This window comes from Carcharodon carcharias, chromosome 5 (genome assembly GCF_017639515.1).
Source record: "Carcharodon carcharias isolate sCarCar2 chromosome 5, sCarCar2.pri, whole genome shotgun sequence".
In the NCBI taxonomy this organism is placed as follows: domain Eukaryota; kingdom Metazoa; phylum Chordata; class Chondrichthyes; order Lamniformes; family Lamnidae; genus Carcharodon; species Carcharodon carcharias.
Genome location: NC_054471.1, coordinates 159,051,261 through 159,071,912, shown reverse-complemented (window position 1 = coordinate 159,071,912; position 20,652 = coordinate 159,051,261). Strand labels below are relative to the sequence as shown.

General features: G+C 59.2%; 1 protein-coding gene across 1 annotated transcript in view; it reads left to right on the top strand.

Moving 5' to 3' along the window:
• epm2a (EPM2A glucan phosphatase, laforin) overlaps window positions 1–20,652 on the top strand; it is a 279,188-nt gene that overhangs the window by 172,632 nt on the left and 85,904 nt on the right. The gene's annotated exons all lie outside the window — the stretch shown is intronic.

The following is a 20,652-nucleotide window of genomic DNA, read 5'->3' as shown; positions in this document are numbered from 1 at the left end:
CCCTCCCTCTCTCTCTCTCTCTTTCTCACGCACGCTCCCTCTCACGCATGCTCCCTCTCTCTCTCACGCACGCCCCCTCTTTATCTCTCTCACACGCTCCTCTCTCTCTCACGCACGCTCCCTCTCTCTAACGCATGCTCCCTCTCTCTCTCCTTCTCACGCTCCCTCTCTCTCTCTCATGCATGCTCCCTCTCTCTCTCTCTCTCACGCACGCTCCCTCTCTCTCTCACGCACGCTCCCTCTCTCTCTCACGCACGCTCCCTCTCTCTCTCTCTCACGCACGCTCCCTCTCTCTCTCTCACGCACGCTCCCTCTCTCTCTCTCTCACGCACGCTCCCTCTCTCTCTCTCTGACGCACGCTCCCTCTCTCTCTCTCTCACGCACGCTCCCTCTCCCTCCCTCACGCACGCTCCCTCTCTCTCTCTCACGCTCCCTCTCTCTCTCCCTCACGCACCCTCCCTCTCTCTCTCTCACGCACGCTCCCTCTCACGCATGTTCCCTCTCTCTCTCACGCACGCCCCCTCTCTCTCTCTCGCACGCTCCTTCTCTCTCTCTCACGCACGCTCCTTCTCTCTCTCTCACGCACGCTCCCTCTCTCTCTCTCTCACGCTCCCTCTCTCTCTCTCTGTCACGCTCCCTCTCTGTCTCTCATGCATGCTCCCTCTCTCTCTCACGCTCCCTCTCTCTCTCTCACCCGCCCTCTCTCTCTCTCACGCATGCTCCCACTCTCTCCCTCTCTCTCTCACGCTCCCTTTCTCTCTCTCTCACTCACACTCCCTCTCTCTCTCTCACATGCTCCCTCTCTCTCTCTCTCACGCTCTCTCTCTCTCTCACGGTCCCTCTCTCTCTCTCTCTCACACGCACGCACTCTCTCTCTCTCTCACGCTCCCTCTCTCTCTCTCTCATGCATGCTCCATCTCTCTCATGCACGCTCCCTCTCTCTCAGGCTCCCTCTCTCTCTCTCTCACACGCTCTCCTCTCTCTCTCACGCACGCACCCTCTCTCTCTCATGCTCCACCTCTCTCTCTCACGCACGCTCGCACTCTCTCTCACGCTCCCTCTCTCTCTCTCTCACGCACGCTCCCTCTCTGTCTCTCTCATGCACGCTCCCTCTTTCTCTCTCTCTCTCTCACGCTCCCTCTCTCTCTCTTTCGCTCTCACGCACGCTCCCTCTCTCTCTCTCTCTCTCATGCACGCTCCCTCTCTCACTCTCACGCACGCTCCCTCTCTCTCACGCTCTCTCTCTCTCTCTCACGCACGCTCCCTCTCTCTCTCTCATGCACGCTCCCTCTCTCTCTCTCTCACGCACGCTCCCTCTCTCTCTCTCTCACGCACGCTCCCTCTCTCTCTCTCTCACGCACCCTCCCTCTCTCTCTCTCACGCACGCTCCCTCTTACGCATGCTCCCTCTCTCTCTCACGCACGCCCCCTCTGTCTCTCTCTAGCACGCTCCTTCTCTCTCTCTCACGCACGCTCCCTCTCTCTCTCTCTCACGCACGCTCCCTCTCTCTCTCTCTCACGCACGCTCCCTCTCTCCCTCTCACTCTCTCTCTCACGCTCTCTCTCTCTCTCACGCTCCCTCTCTCTCTCTCTCTCATACGCACTCACTCTCTCTCTCTCTCTCACGCTCCCACTCTCTCTCACGCACGCTCCCTCTCTCTCTCACGCATGCTCCCTCTCTCTTACGCATGCTCGCTCTCTCTCTCGCTCTCACACACACTCCCCCTCTCTCTCACGCTCCCTCTCTCTCTCTCTCACGCACGCTCCCTCTCTCTCTCTCTCACACGCACGCACTCTCTCTCTCTCTCTCTCACGCTCCCACTCTCTCTCACGCACGCTCCCTCTCTATCTCTCATGCACGCTCCCTCTCTCTCTCTCACTCACGCATGCTCCCTCTCTCTCTCATGCATTCTCTCTCTCTGTCTCTCTCTCTCGCTCCCTCTCTCTCTCTCTCACTCACGCTCCCTCTCTCTCCCTCTCTCACGCACGCTCCCTCTCTCTCTCTCACGCTCCCTCTCTCTCTCTCTCACGCATCCTCCCTCTCTCTCTCTCTCTCACGCACGCTCCCTCTCACGCATGCTCCCTCTCTCTCTCACGCACGCCCCCTCTCTCTCTCTCTCGCACGCTCCTTCTCTCTCTCTCACGCACGGTCCCTCTCTCTCCCTCTCTCACGCACGCTCCCTCTCTCTCTCTCTCTCACGCACCCTCCCTCTCTCTCTCTCTCTCACGCACGCTCCCTCTCACGCATGCTCCCTCTCTCTCTCACGCACGACCCCTCTCTCTCTCGCACGCTCCTTCTCTCTCTCTCACGCACGCTCCCTCTCTCTCTCTCTCACACTCCCTCTCTCTCTCTCTCACTCTCCCTCTCTCTCTCACGCATGTTCCCTCTCTCTCTCTCTCTGTCAAGCTCCCTCTCTGTCTCTCACGCATGCTCCCTCTCTCTCTCACGCTCCCTCTCTCTCTCTCTCACCCGCCCTCTCTCTCTCTCTCTCACGCATGCTCCCTCTCTCTCCCTCTCTCTCTCACGCTCCCTTTCTCTCTCTCTCACTCACACTCCCTCTCTCTCTCTCACATGCTCCCTCTCTCTCTCTCTCTCACGCACGCTCCCTCTCTCTCTCTCTCACGCACGCTCCCACTCTCTCTCTCTCACGCACGCTCCCTCTCTCTCTCTCACGCACGCTCGCTATCTCTCTCTCTCACGCTCCCTCTCTCTCTCTCTCACGCACGCTCTCTCTCTCTTTCTCTCTGTCACGCTCCCTCTCTCTCTGTCTCTCACGCATGCTCCCTCTCTCTCTCACGCACGCTCCCTCTCTGTCTCTCTCTCATGCTCCCTTTCTCTCTCCCACGCACGCTCCCTCTCTCTCTCTCTCTCACGCAGGCTCCCTCTCTCTCTCTCTCATGCATGCTCCCTCTCTCTCTCTCTCATGCACGCTCCCTCTCTCTCTCTCTGATGCACGCTCCCTCTCTCTCTCTCTGATGCACGCTCCCTCTCTCTCTCTGACGCACGCTCCCTCTCTCTCTCTCTCTCACGCAGGCTCCCTCTCTCTCTCTCTCATGCATGCTCCCTCTCTCTCTCTCTCATGCATGCTTCCTCTCTCTCTCTCTCATGCACGCTCCCTCTCTCTCTCTCTGATGCACGCTCCCTCTCTCTCTCTCACGCACGCTCCCTCTCTCTCTCTCTGATGCACGCTCCCTCTCTCTCTCTGACGCACGCTCCCTCTCTCTCTCTCACACCCGCCCTCTCTCCCTCTCTCTCACGCACGCTCCCTCTCTGTCTCTCTCTCATGCTCCCTTTCTCTCTCCCACGCACGCTCCCTCTCTCTCTCTCTCTCACGCAGGCTCCCTCTCTCTCTCATGCATGCTCCCTCTCTCTCTCTCTCATGCATGCTCCCTCTCTCTCTCTCTCTCACGCTCCCTCTCTCTCTCTTTCGCTCTCACGCACGCTCCCTCTCTCTCTCTCTCACGCACGCTCCCTCTCTCACGCACGCTCTCTCTCTCACGCCCGCTCGCTCTCTCTCTCACACTCCCTGTCTCTCTCTCTCACGCACGCTTCCTCTCTGTCTCTCTCTTGCACGCTCCCTCTTTCTCTCTCTCTCTCTCTCTCATGCTCCCTCTCTCTCTCTTTCGCTCTCACGCACGCTCCCTCTCTCTCTCTCTCACGCACGCTCCCTCTCTCTCCCACTCTCACGCACGCTCCCTCTCTCTCTCTCTCACGCTCCCTCTCTCTCTCTCACGCACCCTCCCTCTCTCTCTCTCTCACGCACACTCCCTCTCACGCATGCTCCCTCTCTCTCTCACGCACGCCCCCTCTCTCTCTCTCTCGCACGCTCCTTCTCTCTCTCTCACACACGCTCCCTCTCTCCCTCTCTCACGCACGGTCCCTCTCTCTAGCTCTCACGCACGCTCCCTCTCTCCCTCTCTCGCTCTCACGAACCCTCCCTCTCTCTTCTCTCACGCTCCCTCTCTCTCTCTCTCACGCTCTCTCTCTCTCATGCTCTCTCTCTCTCTCTCACGCACGCTCCCTCTCTCTCTCACGCTCCCTCTCTCTCTCTCTCTCACGCACGCTCCCTCTCTCTCTCTCTCTCACGCTCCCTCTCTCTCTCTATCTCACACACCCTCTCTCTCTCTTTCACTCTCCCTCTCTCTCACTCCCTCTCACGCACGCTCCCGCTCTCTCTCACGCACGCTCTCTCTCTCTCTCACGCCCGCTCGCTCTCTCTCTCACGCTCCCTCTCTCTCTCTCACGCACGCTCCCTCTCTGTCTCTCTCATGCACGCTCCCTCTTTCTCTCTCTCTCTCTCTCACGCTCCCTCTCTCTCTCTTTCGCTCTCACGCACGCTCCCTCTCTCTCTCTCTCTCTCATGCACGCTCCCTCTCTCACTCTCATGCACGCTCCCTCTCTCTCACGCTCTCTCTCTCTCTCTCACGCACGCTCCCTCTCTCTCTCTCACGCACGCTCCCTCTCTCTCTCACGCACGCTCCCTCTCTCTCTCTCTCACGCACGCTCCCTCTCTCTCTCTCTCACGCACGCTCCCTCTCTCTCTCTCACGCACGCTCCCTTTCTCTCTCTCACACGCTCCCTCTCTCTCTCTCTCACGCACGCTCGCTCTCTCTCTCACGCTCCCTCTCTCTCTCTCTCACGCACGCTCCCTCTCTGTCTCTCTCATGCACGCTCCCTCTTTCTCTCTCTCTCTCTCACGCTCCCTCTCTCTCTCTTTCGCTCTCACGCACGCTCCCTCTCTCTCTCTCTCTCTCATGCACGCTCCCTCTCTCTCTCTCACGCACGCTCCCTCTCTCTCACGCCCTCTCTCTCTCTCTCACGCACGCTCCCTCTCTCTCTCTCACGCACGCTCCCTCTCTCTCTCTCTCTCACGCACGCTCCCTCTCTCTCTCTCTCACGCACGCTCCCTCTCTCTCTCTCTCACGCACCCTCCCTCTCTCTCTCTCACGCACGCTCCCTCTTACGCATGCTCCCTCTCTCTCTCACGCACGCCCCCCTCTGTCTCTCTCTAGCACGCTCCTTCTCTCTCTCTCACGCACGCTCCCTCTCTCTCTCTCACGCACGCTCCCTCTCTCTCTCTCTCACGCACGCTCCCTCTCTCCCTCTCACTCTCTCTCTCACGCTCTCTCTCTCTCTCACGCTCCCTCTCTCTCTCTCTCTCATACGCACTCACTCTCTCTCTCTCTCTCACGCTCCCACTCTCTCTCACGCACGCTCCCTCTCTCTCTCACGCATGCTCCCTCTCTCTTACGCATGCTCGCTCTCTCTCTCGCTCTCACACACGCTCCCCCTCTCTCTCACGCTCCCTCTCTCTCTCTCTCACGCACGCTCCCTCTCTCTCTCTCTCTCACACGCACGCACTCTCTCTCTCTCTCTCTCACGCTCCCACTCTCTCTCACGCACGCTCCCTCTCTATCTCTCATGCACGCTCCCTCTCTCTCTCTCACTCACGCATGCTCCCTCTCTCTCTCATGCATTCTCTCTCTCTGTCTCTCTCTCACGCTCCCTCTCTCTCTCTCTCACGCACGCTCCCTCTCTCTCCCTCTCTCACGCACGCTCCCTCTCTCTCTCTCACGCTCCCTCTCTCTCTCTCTCACGCATCCTCCCTCTCTCTCTCTCTCTCACGCACGCTCCCTCTCACGCATGCTCCCTCTCTCTCTCACGCACGCCCCCTCTCTCTCTCTCTCTCGCACGCTCCTTCTCTCTCTCTCACGCACGGTCCCTCTCTCTCCCTCTCTCACGCACGCTCCCTCTCTCTCTCTCTCACGCACCCTCGCTCTCTCTCTCTCTCACGCACGCTCCCTCTCACGCATGCTCCCTCTCTCTCTCACGCACGACCCCTCTCTCTCTCGCACGCTCCTTCTCTCTCTCTCACGCACGCTCCCTCTCTCTCTCTCTCACACTCCCTCTCTCTCTCTCTCACGCTCCCTCTCTCTCTCACGCATGTTCCCTCTCTCTCTCTCTCTGTCAAGCTCCCTCTCTGTCTCTCACGCATGCTCCCTCTCTCTCTCACGCTCCCTCTCTCTCTCTCTCACCCGCCCTCTCTCTCTCTCTCTCACGCATGCTTCCTCTCTCTCCCTCTCTCTCTCACGCTCCCTTTCTCTCTCTCTCACTCACACTCCCTCTCTCTCTCTCACATGCTCCCTCTCTCTCTCTCTCTCACGCACGCTCCCTCTCTCTCTCTCTCACGCACGCTCCCACTCTCTCTCTCTCACGCACGCTCCCTCTCTCTCTCTCACGCACGCTCCCTTTCTCTCTCTCTCACGCTCCCTCTCTCTCTCTCTCACGCACGCTCTCTCTCTCTTTCTCTCTGTCACGCTCCCTCTCTCTCTGTCTCTCACGCATGCTCCCTCTCTCTCTCACGCACGCTCCCTCTCTGTCTCTCTCTCATGCTCCCTTTCTCTCTCCCACGCACGCTCCCTCTCTCTCTCTCTCTCTCACGCAGGCTCCCTCTCTCTCTCTCTCACGCAGGCTCCCTCTCTCTCTCTCTCATGCATGCTCCCTCTCTCTCTCTCTCATGCACGCTCCCTCTCTCTCTCTCACATGCTCCCTCTCTCTCTCTCTCTCACGCACGCTCCCTCTCTCTCTCTCTCACGCACGCTCCCACTCTCTCTCTCTCACGCACGCTCCCTCTCTCTCTCTCACGCACGCTCCCTTTCTCTCTCTCTCACGCTCCCTCTCTCTCTCTCTCACGCACGCTCTCTCTCTCTTTCTCTCTGTCACGCTCCCTCTCTCTCTGTCTCTCACGCACGCTCCCTCTCTGTCTCTCTCTCATGCTCCCTTTCTCTCTCCCACGCACGCTCCCTCTCTCTCTCTCTCTCACGCAGGCTCCCTCTCTCTCTCTCTCACGCACGCTCCCTCTCTGTCTCTCTCTCATGCTCCCTTTCTCTCTCCCACGCACGCTCCCTCTCTCTCTCTCTCTCACGCAGGCTCCCTCTCTCTCTCTCTCATGCATGCTCCCTCTCTCTCTCTCTCTCATGCATGCTCCCTCTCTCTCTCTCTCATGCACGCTCCCTCTCTCTCTCTCTGATGCACGCTCCCTCTCTCTCTCTCACGCACGCTCCCTCTCTCTCTCTCTGATGCACGCTCCCTCTCTCTCTCTGACGCACGCTCCCTCTCTCTCTCTCACACGCCCGTTCCCTCTCTCTCTCTCTCTGTCACGCTCCCTGTCTCTCACGCATGCTCCCTCTCTCTCTCACGCTCCCTCTCTCCCTCTCTCACCCGCCCTCTCTCCCTCTCTCTCACGCACGCTCCCTCTCTCTCCCTCTCTCTCTCACGCTCCCTTTCTCTCTCTCTCACTCACACTCCCTCTCTCTCTCTCACATGCTCCCTCTCTCTCTCACGCACGCTCCCTCTCTCCCTCTCACTCTCTCTCTCACGCTCTCTTTCTCTCTCACGCTCCCTCTCTCTCTCTCTCTAACACGCACGCACTCTCTCTCTCTCTCTCATGCTCCCATTCTCTCTCACGCACGCTCCCTCTCTCTCTCTCTCTCACGCACGCTCCCTCTCTCTCTGTCATGCTCCCTGTCTCTCACGCATGCTCCCTCTCTCTCTCACGCTCCCTCTCTCTCTCTCTCACCCGCCCTCTCTCCCTCTCTCTCACGCACGCTCCCTCTCTCTCCCTCTCTCTCTCACGCTCCCTTTCTCTCTCTCTCACTCACACTCCCTCTCTCTCTCTCACATGCTCCCTCTCTCTCTCACGCACGCTCCCTCTCTCCCTCTCACTCTCTCTCTCACGCTCTCTTTCTCTCTCACGCTCCCTCTCTCTCTCTCTCTAACACGCACGCACTCTCTCTCTCTCTCTCATGCTCCCACTCTCTCTCACGCACGCTCCCTCTCTCTCTCTCTCTCACGCACGCTCCCTCTCTCTCTCTCTCTCACGCACGCTCCCTCTCTCTCTCTCTCTCACGCACGCTCCCTCTCTCTCTCTCACTCACGCATGCTCCCTCTCTCTCTCATGCATGCTCTCTCTCTGTCTCTCTCTCACGCTCCCTCTCTCTCTCTCACGCACGCTCCCTCTCTCTCCCTCTCTCACGCACGCTCCGTCTCTCTCTCTCACGCTCCCTCTCTCTCTCTCTCACGCACCCTCCCTCTCTCTCTCTCTCACGCACCCTCCCTCTCTCTCTCTCTCACGCACGCTCCCTCTCTCTTACGCATGCTCCCTCTCTCTCTCGCTCTCACACACGCTCCCCCTCTCTCACGCTTCCTCTCTCTCTCTCACACGCACGCACTCTCTCTCTCTCTCTCTCACGCTCCCACTCTCTCTCACGCACGCTCCCTCTCTATCTCTCACGCATGCTCCCTCTCTCTCTCTCACTCACGCATGCTCCCTCTCTCTCTCTCATGCATGCTCTCTCTCTGTCTCTCTCTCACGCTCCCTCTCTCTCTCTCTCACGCACGCTCCCTCTCTCTCCCTCTCTCACGCACGCTCCCTCTTTCTCTCTCTCGCACGCTCCTTCTCTCTCTCTCTCACGCACGATCCCTCTCCCTCCCTCACGCATGCTCCCTCTCTCTCTCTCACGCTCCCTCTCTCTCTCCCTCACGCACCCTCCCTCTCTCTCTCTCACGCACGCTCCCTCTCACGCATGCTCCCTCTCTCTCTCACGCACGCCCCCTCTCTCTCTCTCGCACGCTCCTTCTCTCTCTCTCACGCACGCTCCTTCTCTCTCTCTCACGCACGCTCCCTCTCCCTCCCTCACGCACGCTCCCTCTCTCTCTCTCACGCTCCCTCTCTCTCTCCCTCACGCACCCTCCCTCTCTCTCTCTCACGCACGCTCCCTCTCACGCATGCTCCCTCTCTCTCTCACGCACGCCCCCTCTCTCTCTCTCGCACGCTCCTTCTCTCTCTCTCACGCACGCTCCTTCTCTCTCTCTCACGCACGCTCCCTCTCTCTCTCTCTCACGCTCCCTCTCTCTCTCTCTGTCACGCTCCCTCTCTGTCTCTCACGCATGCTCCCTCTCTCTCTCACGCTCCCTCTCTCTCTCTCACCCGCCCTCTCTCTCTCTCTCACGCATGCTCCCACTCTCTCCCTCTCTCTCTCACGCTCCCTTTCTCTCTCTCTCACTCACACTCCCTCTCTCTCTCTCACATGCTCCCTCTCTCTCTCTCTCTCACGCTCTCTCTCTCTCTCACGGTCCCTCTCTCTCTCTTTCTCACACGCACGCACTCTCTCTCTCTCTCACGCTCCCTCTCTCTCTCTCTCATGCATGCTCCATCTCTCTCATGCACGCTCCCTCTCTCTCAGGCTCCCTCTCTCTCTCTCTCACACGCTCTCCTCTCTCTCTCACGCACGCACCCTCTCTCTCTCATGCTCCACCTCTCTCTCTCTCACGCACGTTCCCTCTCTCTCTATCTCACGCACGCTCCCTCGCTCTCTCTCTCACGCACGCTCCCACTCGCTCTCACGCACGCTCCCTCTCTCTCTCTCACGCACGCTCCCTCTCTCTTACGCATGCTCCCTCTCTCTCTCTCTCTCGCTCTCACACACACTCCCTCTCTCTCTCGTTCTCACACATGCTCCCTCTCTCTCTCAGGCTCCCTCTCTCTCTCTCTCACGCCCTCTCTCTCTCACACACGCACCCTCTCTCTCTCATGCTCCACCTCTCTCTCTCTCACGCACGCTCCCTCTCTCTCTCTCACGCATGCTCCCTCGCTCTCTCACGCACGCTCCCACTCTCTCTCACGCACGCTCGCTCTCTCTCTCTCACGCACGCTCCCTCTCTCTTACGCATGCTCCCTCTCTCTCCCTCTCTCTCTCACGTTCCCTCTCTCTCTCTCTCACGCCCTCTCGCTCTCACGCACGCTGCCTCTCTCTCTCTCACGCTCCCTCTCTCTCTCTCTCTCACGTACGCTCCCTCTCTCTCTCTCTCTCTCACGCTCCCTCTCTCTCTCTCACGCACGCTCCCTCTCTCTCTCTCTCACGCACGCTCCCTCTCTCTCTCTCACTCACGCATGCTCCCTCTCTCTCTCATGCATGCTCTCTCTCTGTCTCTCTCTCACGCTGCCTCTCTCTCTCTCTCACGCACGCTCCCTCTCTCTCCCTCTCTCACGCACGCTCCGTCTCTCTCTCTCTCACGCACCCTCCCTCTCTCTCTCTCTCTTTCTCACGCACGCTCCCTCTCACGCATGCTCCCTCTCTCTCTCACGCACGCCCCCTCTTTATCTCTCTCACACGCTCCTCTCTCTCTCACGCACGCTCCCTCTCTCTAACGCATGCTCCCTCTCTCTCTCCTTCTCACGCTCCCTCTCTCTCTCTCATGCATGCTCCCTCTCTCTCTCTCTCTCACGCACGCTCCCTCTCTCTCTCACGCACGCTCCCTCTCTCTCTCACGCACGCTCCCTCTCTCTCTCACGCACGCTCCCTCTCTCTCTCTCACGCACGCTCCCTCTCTCTCTCTCTCACGCACGCTCCCTCTCTCTCTCTCTGACGCACGCTCCCTCTCTCTCTCTCTCACGCACGCTCCCTCTCCCTCCCTCACGCACGCTCCCTCTCTCTCTCTCACGCTCCCTCTCTCTCTCCCTCACGCACCCTCCCTCTCTCTCTCTCACGCACGCTCCCTCTCACGCATGTTCCCTCTCTCTCTCACGCACGCCCCCTCTCTCTCTCTCGCACGCTCCTTCTCTCTCTCTCACGCACGCTCCTTCTCTCTCTCTCACGCACGCTCCCTCTCTCTCTCTCTCACGCTCCCTCTCTCTCTCTCTGTCACGCTCCCTCTCTGTCTCTCATGCATGCTCCCTCTCTCTCTCACGCTCCCTCTCTCTCTCTCACCCGCCCTCTCTCTCTCTCTCACGCATGCTCCCACTCTCTCCCTCTCTCTCTCACGCTCCCTTTCTCTCTCTCTCACTCACACTCCCTCTCTCTCTCTCACATGCTCCCTCTCTCTCTCTCTCACGCTCTCTCTCTCTCTCACGGTCCCTCTCTCTCTCTCTCTCACACGCACGCACTCTCTCTCTCTCTCTCACGCTCCCTCTCTCTCTCTCTCATGCATGCTCCATCTCTCTCATGCACGCTCCCTCTCTCTCAGGCTCCCTCTCTCTCTCTCTCACACGCTCTCCTCTCTCTCTCACGCACGCACCCTCTCTCTCTCATGCTCCACCTCTCTCTCTCACGCACGCTCCCTCTCTCTCTATCTCACGCACGCTCCCTCGCTCTCTCTCTCACGCACGCTCCCACTCGCTCTCACGCACGCTCTCTCTCTCTCTCTCACGCACGCTCCCTCTCTCTTACGCATGCTCCCTCTCTCTCTCTCTCTCGCTCTCACACACACTCCCTCTCTCTCTCGTTCTATCACATGCTCCCTCTCTCTCTCAGGCTCCCTCTCTCTCACTCTCACGCCCTCTCTCTCTCACACACGCACCCTCTCTCTCTCATGCTCCACCTCTCTCTCTCTCACGCACGCTCCCTCTCTCTCTCTCACGCATGCTCCCTCGCTCTCTCTCTCACGCACGCTCCCACTCTCTCTCACGCACGCTCTCTCTCTCTCTCTCACGCACGCTCCCTCTCTCTCTCTCTCACGCACGCTCCCTCTCTCTTACGCATGCTCCCTCTCTCTCCCTCTCTCTCTCACGTTCCCTCTCTCTCTCTCTCACGCCCTCTCGCTCTCACGCACGCTGCCTCTCTCTCTCTCACGCTCCCTCTCTCTCTCTCTCTCACGTACGCTCCCTCTCTCTCTCTCTCTCTCACGCTCCCTCTCTCTCTCTCACGCACGCTCCCTCTCTCTCTCTCTCACGCACGCTCCCTCTCTCTCTCTCACTCACGCATTCTCCCTCTCTCTCTCATGCATGCTCTCTCTCTGTCTCTCTCTCACGCTGCCTCTCTCTCTCTCTCACGCACGCTCCCTCTCTCTCCCTCTCTCACGCACGCTCCGTCTCTCTCTCTCTCACGCACCCTCCCTCTCTCTCTCTCTCTTTCTCACGCACGCTCCCTCTCACGCATGCTCCCTCTCTCTCTCACGCACGCCCCCTCTTTATCTCTCTCACACGCTCCTTCTCTCTCTCTCACGCACGCTCCCTCTCTCTAACGCATGCTCCCTCTCTCTCTCCTTCTCACGCTCCCTCTCTCTCTCTCATGCATGCTCCCTCTCTCTCTCTCTCTCACGCACGCTCCCTCTCTCTCTCACGCACGCTCCCTCTCTCTCTCACGCACGCTCCCTCTCTCTCTCTCTCACGCACGCTCCCTCTCTCTCTCTCACGCACGCTCCCTCTCTCTCTCTCTCACTCACGCTCCCTCTCTCTCTCTCTGACGCACGCTCCCTCTCTCTCTCTCTCACGCACGCTCCCTCTCTCTCTCTCTCACGCACGCTCCCTTTCTCTCTCTTTGACGCACGTTCCCGCTCTCTCTCTCTCTGTCACGCTCCCTGTCTCTCACGCATGCTCCCTCTCTCTCTCACACTCCCTCTCTCTCTCTCTCACCTGCCCTCTCTCTCTCTCACGCACGCTCCCTCTCTCTCCCTCTCTCTCTCACGCTCCCTTTCTCTCTCCCTCACTCACACTCCCTCTCTCTCTCTCACATGCTCCCTCTCTCCCTCTCTCTCTCTCTCACGCTCTCTCTCTCTCTCTCACGCACGCACTCTCTCTCTCTCTCTCTCACGCTCCCTCTCTCTCTCTCTCACGCAAGCTCCATCTCTCTCACGCACGCTCCCTCTCTCTCACGCTCCCTCTCTCTCTCTCACACGCTCTCCTCTCTCTCACGCACGCACCCTCTCTCTCTCACGCTCCACCTCTCTCTCTCTCATGCACGCTCCCTCTCTCTCTCTCTCTCACGCACGCTCCCACTCTCTCTCACGCACGCTCCCTCTCTCTCTCTCTCACGCTCCCTCTCTCTCTCTCACGCTCCTCTCTCTCACGCATGCTCCCTCTCTCTCTCTCTCTCTCACACGCACGCTCCCTCTCTCTCTCTCCCACGCACGCTCCCTCACTCTCTCTCTCTCTCTCTCTCACGCTCCCTCTCTCTCTCTCTCTCACGCAGGCTCCCTCTCTCTCTCTCTCATGCATGCTCCCTCTCTCTCTCTCATGCACGCTCCCTCTCTCTCTCTCTGACGCACGCTCCCTCTCTCTCTCTCTGACGCACGCTCCCTCTCTCTCTCTGACGCACGATCACTCTCTCTCTCTCACACGCCCGTTCCCTCTCTCTCTCTCTCTGTCACGCTCCCTCTCTCTCTCTCACCCACCCTCTCTCTCTCTCTCTCACGCCGCTCCCTCTCTCTCCCTCTCTCTCTCACGCTCCCTTTCTCTCTCTCTCACTCACACTCCCTCTCTCTCTCTCACATGCTCCCTCTCTCTCTCTCTCACGCACTCTCCCTCTCTCCCTCTCTCTCTCTCTCTCACGCTCTCTCTCTTTCTCACGCTCCCTCTCTCTCTCTCTCTCACACGCACGCACTCTCTCTCTCTCTCTCACGTTCCCACTCTCTCTCACGCACGCTCCCTCTCTCTTAAGCATGCTCCCTCTATCTCTCACTCGCTCTCACACACGCTCCCTCTCTCGCTCTCACACACGCTCCCCCTCTCTCTCACGCTCCCTCTCTCTCTCTCACGCACGCTGCCTCTCTCTCTCTCTCTCACACGCACGCACTCTCTCTCTCTCTCTCTCTCATGCTCCCACTCTCTCTCACGCACGCTCCCTCTCTCTCTCTCTCACGCACGCTCCCTCTCTCTCTCTTACTCACGCATGCTCCATCTCTCTCTCATGCGTGCTCTCTCTCTGTCTCTCTCTCACGCTCCCTCTCTCTCTCTCTCTCACACACGCTCCCTCTCTCTCCCTCTCTCACGCACGCTCCGTCTCTCTCTCTCACGCTCCCTCTCTCTCTCTCTCACGCACCCTCCCTCTCTCTCTCTCTCACGCACGCTCCCTCTCACGCATGCTCCCTCTTTCTCTCACGTACGCTCCCTCTCTCTCTCTCTCTTTCTCTCACGCTCCCTCTCTCTCTCACGCACGCTCCCTCTCTCTCTCTCTCACGCATGCTCCCTCTCTCTCTCTCACTCATGCATGCTCCCTCTCTCTCTCATGCATGCTCTCTCTCTGTCTCTCTCTCACGCTCCCTCTCTCTCTCTCTCACGCACGCTCCCTCTCTCTCCCACTCTCACGCACGCTCCCTCTCTCTCTCTCACGCTCCCTCTCTCTCTCTCTCACGCACCCTCCCTCTCTCTCTCTCACGCACGCTCCCTCTCACGCATGCTCCCTCTCTCTCTCACGCACGCCCCCCCTCTCTCTCGCACGCTCCTTTTTCTCTCACGCAAGCTCCCTCTCTCTCTCTCTAACGCACGCTCCCTCTCTCTCTCTCACGCTCCCTCTCTCTCACGCACGCTCCCTCTCTCTCTCTCTCACGCACGGTCCCTCTCTCTTGCTCTCACGCACGCTCCCTCTCTCCCTCTCTCGCTCTCACACACGCTCCCTCTCTCTCTCGCTCTCACGCACCCTCCCTCTCTCTCTCTCTCTCACGCTCCCTCTCTCTCTCTCTCACGCTCTCTCTCTCTCATGCTCTGTCTCTCACGCACGCTCCCTCTCTCTCTCACGCTCCCTCTCTCTCTCTCTCTCACGCACGCTCCCTCTCTCTCTCTCTCTCATGCTCCCTCTCTCTCTCTATCTCACGCACCCTCTCTCTCTCTCTCACTCTCCCTCTCTCTCACTCCCTCTCACGCACGCTCCCTCTCTCTCTCTCTCACGCTCCCTCTCTCTCTCTCTCACGCTCCCTCTCTCTCTCTCTCACGCACGTTCCCTCTCTCTCTCTCTCTCACGCACGTTCCCTCTCTCTCTCTCTGTCACGCTCCCTCTCTGTCTCTCACGCATGCTCCCGCTCTCTCTCTCTCATGGTCCCTCTCTCTCTCTCTCTCTCTCATGCATGCTCCCTCTCTCTCCCTCTCTCTCTCACGCTCCCTTTCTCTCTCTCTCACTCACACTCCCTCTCTCTCTCACATGCTCCCTCTCTCTCTCTCTCACGCACGCTCCCTCTCTCCCTCTCTCTCTCTCTCGGTCCCTCTCTCTCTCACGGTCCCTCTCTCTCTCTCTCTCACACGCACGCACTCTCTCTCTCTCTCTCACTCTCCCTCTCTCTCACTCCCTCTCACGCACGCTCCTGCTCTCTCTCACGCACGCTCTCTCTCTCACGCCCGCTCGCTCTCTCTCTCACGCTCCCTCTCTCACGCTCCCTCTCTCTCTCTCTCACGCACGCTCCCTCTCTGTCTCTCTCATGCACGCTTCCTATTTCTCTCTCTCTCTCTCTCTCACGCACGCTCTCTCTCTCTCACGCTCTCTCTCTCACGCACACTCCCTCTCTCTCTCACGCACGCTCCCTCTCTCTCTCTCTCACGCATGCTCTCTCTCTCTCTCTCTCGCACGCTCCCTTTCTCTCTCTCTCACGCTCCCTCTCTCTCTCTCTCACGCTCCCTCTCTCTCTCTCTCACACAAGCTCCCTCTCTCTCTCTCATGCACGTTCCCTCTCTCTCTCTCTCTGTCACGCTCCCTCTCTGTCTCTCACGCATGCTCCCTCTCTCTCTCACGCTCCCTCTCTCTCTCACCCGCCCTCTCTCTCTCTCTCACGCACGCTCCCTCTCTCTCCCTCTCTCTCTCACGCTCCCTTTCTCTCTCTCTCTCACATGCTCCCTCTCTCTCTCTCTCACGCACGCTCCCTCTCTCACGCTCCCTCTCTCTCTCTCTCTCACACGCACGCACTCTCTCTCTCTCACGCTCCCTCTCTCTCTCTCTCATGCATGCTCCATCTCTCTCATGCACGCTCCCTCTCTCTCAGGCTCCCTCTCTCTCTCTCACACGCTCTCCTCTCTCTCTCACGCACGCACCCTCTCTCTCTCATGCTCCACCTCTCTCTATCTCTCACGCACGCACCCTCTCTCTCTCATGCTCCACCTCTCTCTCTCTCACGCACGCTCCCTCTCTCTCTCTCTCACGCACGCTCCCTCGCTCTCTCTCTCACGCACGCTCCCACTCTCTCTCACGCACGCTCCCTCTCTCTCTCTCACGCACGCTCCCTCTCTCTTACGCATGCTCCCTCTCTCTCTCTCTCGCTCTCACACACACTCCCTCTCTCTCTCGTTCTCACACACGCTCCCTCTCTCTCTCAGGCTCCCTCTCTCTCTCTCACGCCCTCTCTCTCTCACGCACGCACCCTCTCTCTCTCATGCTCTACCTCTCCCTCCCTCACGCACGCTCCCTCTCTCTCTCTCACGCATGCTCCGTCTCTCTCTCTCTCTCTCACGCACCCTCCCTCTCTCTCTCTCTCTCTCACGCACGCTCCCTCTCACGCATGCTCCCTCTCTCTCTCACGCACGCCCCCTCTTTATCTCTCTCACACGCTCCTTCTCTCTCTCTCACGCACGCTCCCTCTCTCTAACGCACGCTCCCTCTCTCTCTCTCACGCACGCTCCCTCGTTCACTCTCTCACGCACACTCCCACTCTCTCTCACGCACGCTCTCTCTCTCTCTCTCACGCACGCTCCCTCTCTCTCTCTCTCTCACGCTCCCTCTCTCTCTGTCACGCACGCTCCCTCTCTCTCACGCACGCTGCCTCTCTCTCTCACGCACGCTCCCTCTCTCACGCACGCTCCCTCTCTCTCTCACGCACGCTCCCTCTCTCTCTCTCACGCACGCTCCCTCTCTCTCTCTCTCTCACGCACGCTCCCTCTCTCTCTCTCACGCACGCTCCCTCTCTCTCTCTCTCACGCACGCTCCCTCTCTCTCTCTCTCACGCACGCTCCCTCTCTCTCTCTCACGCACGCTCCCTTTCTCTCTCTCTGACGCACGTTCCCGCTCTCTCTCTCTCTCTGTCACGCTCCCTGTCTCTCACGCATGCTCCCTCTCTCTCTCACGCTCCCTCTCTCTCTCTCTCTCACGCACGCTCCCTCTCTCTCTCTCCCACACGCTCCCTCTCTCTCCCTCTCTCTCTCACGCTCCCTTTCTCTCTCTCTCACTCACACTCCCTCTCTCTCTCTCACATGCTCCCTCTCTCCCTCTCTCTCTCTCTCACGCTCTCTCTCTCTCTCTCACGCACGCACTCTCTCTCTCTCTCTCTCACGCTCCCTCTCTCTCTCTCTCACACAAGCTCCATCTCTCTCACGCACGCTCCCTCTCTCTCACGCTCCCTCTCTCTCTCTCTCAGACGCTCTCCTCTCTCTCTCACGCACGCACCCTCTCTCTCTCACGCTCCACCTCTCTCTCTCTCACGCACGCTCCCTCTCTCTCTCTCACGCACGCTCACGCTCTCTCTCACGCACGCTCCCTCTCTCTCTCTCTCACGCTCCCTCTCTCTCTCTCTGTCACGCTCCCTCTCTGTCTCTCACGCATGCTCCCTCTCTCTCTCTCTCATGGTCCCTCTCTCTCTCTCTCTCTCACGCATGCTCCCTCTCTCTCGCTCTCTCTCTCACGCTCCCTTTCTCTCTCTCTCACTCACACTCCCTCTCTCTCTCTCACATGCTCCCTCTCTCTCTCTCTCACGCACGCTCCCTCTCTCCCTCTCTCTCTCTCTCGGTCCCTCTCTCTCTCACGGTCCCTCTCTCTCTCTCTCTCACACGCACGCACTCTCTCTCTCTCTCTCACGCTCCCTCTCTCTCTCTCTCATGCATGCTCCATCTCTCTCATGCACGCTCCCTCTCTCTCAGGCTCCCTCTCTCTCTCTCACACGCTCTCCTCTCTCTCTCACGCACGCACCCTCTCTCTCTCATGCTCCACCTCTCTCTATCTCTCACGCACGCACCCTCTCTCTCTCATGCTCCACCTCTCTCTCTCTCACGCACGCTCCCTCTCTCTCTCTCTCACGCACGCTCCCTCGCTCTCTCTCTCACGCACGCTCCCACTCGCTCTCACGCACGCTCCCTCTCTCTCTCTCACGCACGCTCCCTCTCTCTTACGCATGCTCCCTCTCTCTCTCTCTCGCTCTCACACACACTCCCTCTCTCTCTCGTTCTCACACACGCTCCCTCTCTCTCTCAGGCTCCCTCTCTCTCTCTCACGCCCTCTCTCTCTCACGCACGCACCCTCTCTCTCTCATGCTCTACCTCTCCCTCCCTCACGCACGCTCCCTCTCTCTCTCTCACGCACGCTCCGTCTCTCTCTCTCTCTCACGCACCCTCCCTCTCTCTCTCTCTCTCTCACGCACGCTCCCTCTCACGCATGCTCCCTCTCTCTCTCACGCACGCCCCCTCTTTATCTCTCTCACACGCTCCTTCTCTCTCTCTCACGCACGCTCCCTCTCTCTAACGCACGCTCCCTCTCTCTCTCTCACGCACGCTCCCTCGTTCTCTCTCTCACGCACACTCCCACTCTCTCTCACGCACGCTCTCTCTCTCTCTCTCACGCACGCTCCCTCTCTCTCTCTCTCTCACGCTCCCTCTCTCTCTGTCACGCACGCTCCCTCTCTCTCACGCACGCTGCCTCTCTCTCTCACGCACGCACCCTCTCTTACGCACGCTCCCTCTCTCTCTCACGCACGCTCCCTCTCTCTCTCTCACGCACGCTCCCTCTCTCTCTCTCACGCACGCTCCCTCTCTCTCTCTCTCACGCACGCTCCCTCTCTCTCTCTCTCACGCACGCTCCCTCTCTCTCTCTCACGCACGCTCCCTTTCTCTCTCTCTGACGCACGTTCCCGCTCTCTCTCTCTCTCTGTCACGCTCCCTGTCTCTCACGCATGCTCCTTCTCTCTCTCACGCTCCCTCTCTCTCTCTCTCTCACGCACGCTCCCTCTCTCTCTCTCCCACACGCTCCCTCTCTCTCCCTCTCTCTCTCACGCTCCCTTTCTCTCTCTCTCACTCACACTCCCTCTCTCTCTCTCACATGCTCCCTCTCTCCCTCTCTCTCTCTCTCACGCTCTCTCTCTCTCACGCACGCACTCTCTCTCTCTCTCTCTCACGCTCCCTCTCTCTCTCTCTCACACAAGCTCCATCTCTCTCACGCACGCTCCCTCTCTCTCACGCTCCCTCTCTCTCTCTCTCAGACGCTCTCCTCTCTCTCTCACGCACGCACCCTCTCTCTCTCACGCTCCACCTCTCTCTCTCTCACGCACGCTCCCTCTCTCTCTCTCTCACGCACGCTCCCGCTCTCTCTCACGCACGCTCCCTCTCTCTCTCTCTCTCACGCTCCCTCTCTCTCTCTCTCTCACGCACGCACCCTCTCTCTCTCTCTCTCTCACACGCACGCTCCCTCTCTCTCTCTCTCACGCACACTCCCTCTCTCTTTCTCATGCACGCTCCCTATCTCTCTCTCTCACGCTCCCTCTCTCTCTCTCTCACGCACACTCCCTCTCTCTCACACTCCCTCTCTCTCTCTCTCACACGCTCTCCTCTCTCTCTCACGCACGCACCCTCTCTCTCTCACGCTCCCTCTCTCTCTCTCACACGCTCTCCTCTCTCTCTCATGCACGCTCCCTCTCTCTCTCTCTCTCATGCACACTCCCACTCTCTCTCACGCACGCTCCCTCTCTCTCTCTCACGCACGCTCCCTCTCTCTTACGCATGCTCCCTCTCTCTCTATCTCGCTCTCACACCCGCTCCCTCTGTCTCTCTCACGCCCTCTCTCTCTCACGCACGCTGCCTCACTCTCTCTCATGCTCCCTCTCTCTCTCTCTCTCTCACGTACGCTCCCTCTCTCTCTCTCTCTCTCACGCTCCCTCTCTCTCTATCTCACGCACGCTCCCTCTCTCTCACTCATGCATGCTCCCTCTCTCTCTCTCATGCATGCTCTCTCTCTGTCTCTCTCTCACGCTCCCTCTCTCTCTCTCTCTCACGCTCCCTGTCTCTCTATCTCTCACGCACGCTCGCTCTATCTCTCTCACGCCCTCTCTCTCACGCTCCCTCTCTCACTCTCTCTCACGTACGCTCCCTCTCTCTCTCTCTCTCTCACGCTCCCTCTCTCTCTCTCATGCACGCTCCCTCTCTCTCTATCTCACGCACGCTCCCTCTCTCTCTCTCACTCATGCATGCTCCCTCTCTCTCATGCATGCTCTCTCTCTGTCTCTCTCTCACGCTCCCTCTCTCTCTCTCTCACGCACGCTCCCCCTCTCTCTCTCTCACGCACGCTCCCTCTCTCTCTCTCTCACGCACGCTCCCTCTCTCTTTCTCATGCACGCTCCCTATCTCTCTCTCTCACGCTCCCTCTCTCTCTCTCTCACGCACGCTCCCTCTCTCTCACGCTCCCTGTCTCTCTCTCTCACACGCTCTCCTCTCTCATGCACGCATCCTCTCTCTCTCATGCACACTCCCACTCTCTCTCACGCACGCTCCCTCTCTCTCTCTCACGCACGCTCCCTCTCTCTTACGCATGCTCCCTCTCTCTATCTCGCTCTCACACCCGCTCCCTCTGTCTCTCTCACGCCCTCTCTCTCTCACGCACGCTGCCTCTCTCTCTCTCACGCTCCCTCCCTCTCTCTCTCTCACTTACGCTCCCTCTCTCTCTCTCTCTCTCACGCTCCCTCTCTCTCTATCTCACGCACGCTCCCTCTCTCTCTCTCTCACTCATGCATGCTCCCTCTCTCTCTCTCATGCATGCTCTCTCTCTGTCTCTCTCTCACGCTCCCTCTCTCTCTCTCTCTCTCACGCTCCCTGTTTCTCTATCTCTCACGCACGCTCGCTCTATCTCTCTCACGCCCTCTCTCTCACGCACGCTGCCTCTCTCTCTCTCATGCTCCCTCTCTCTCTCTCATGCACGCTCC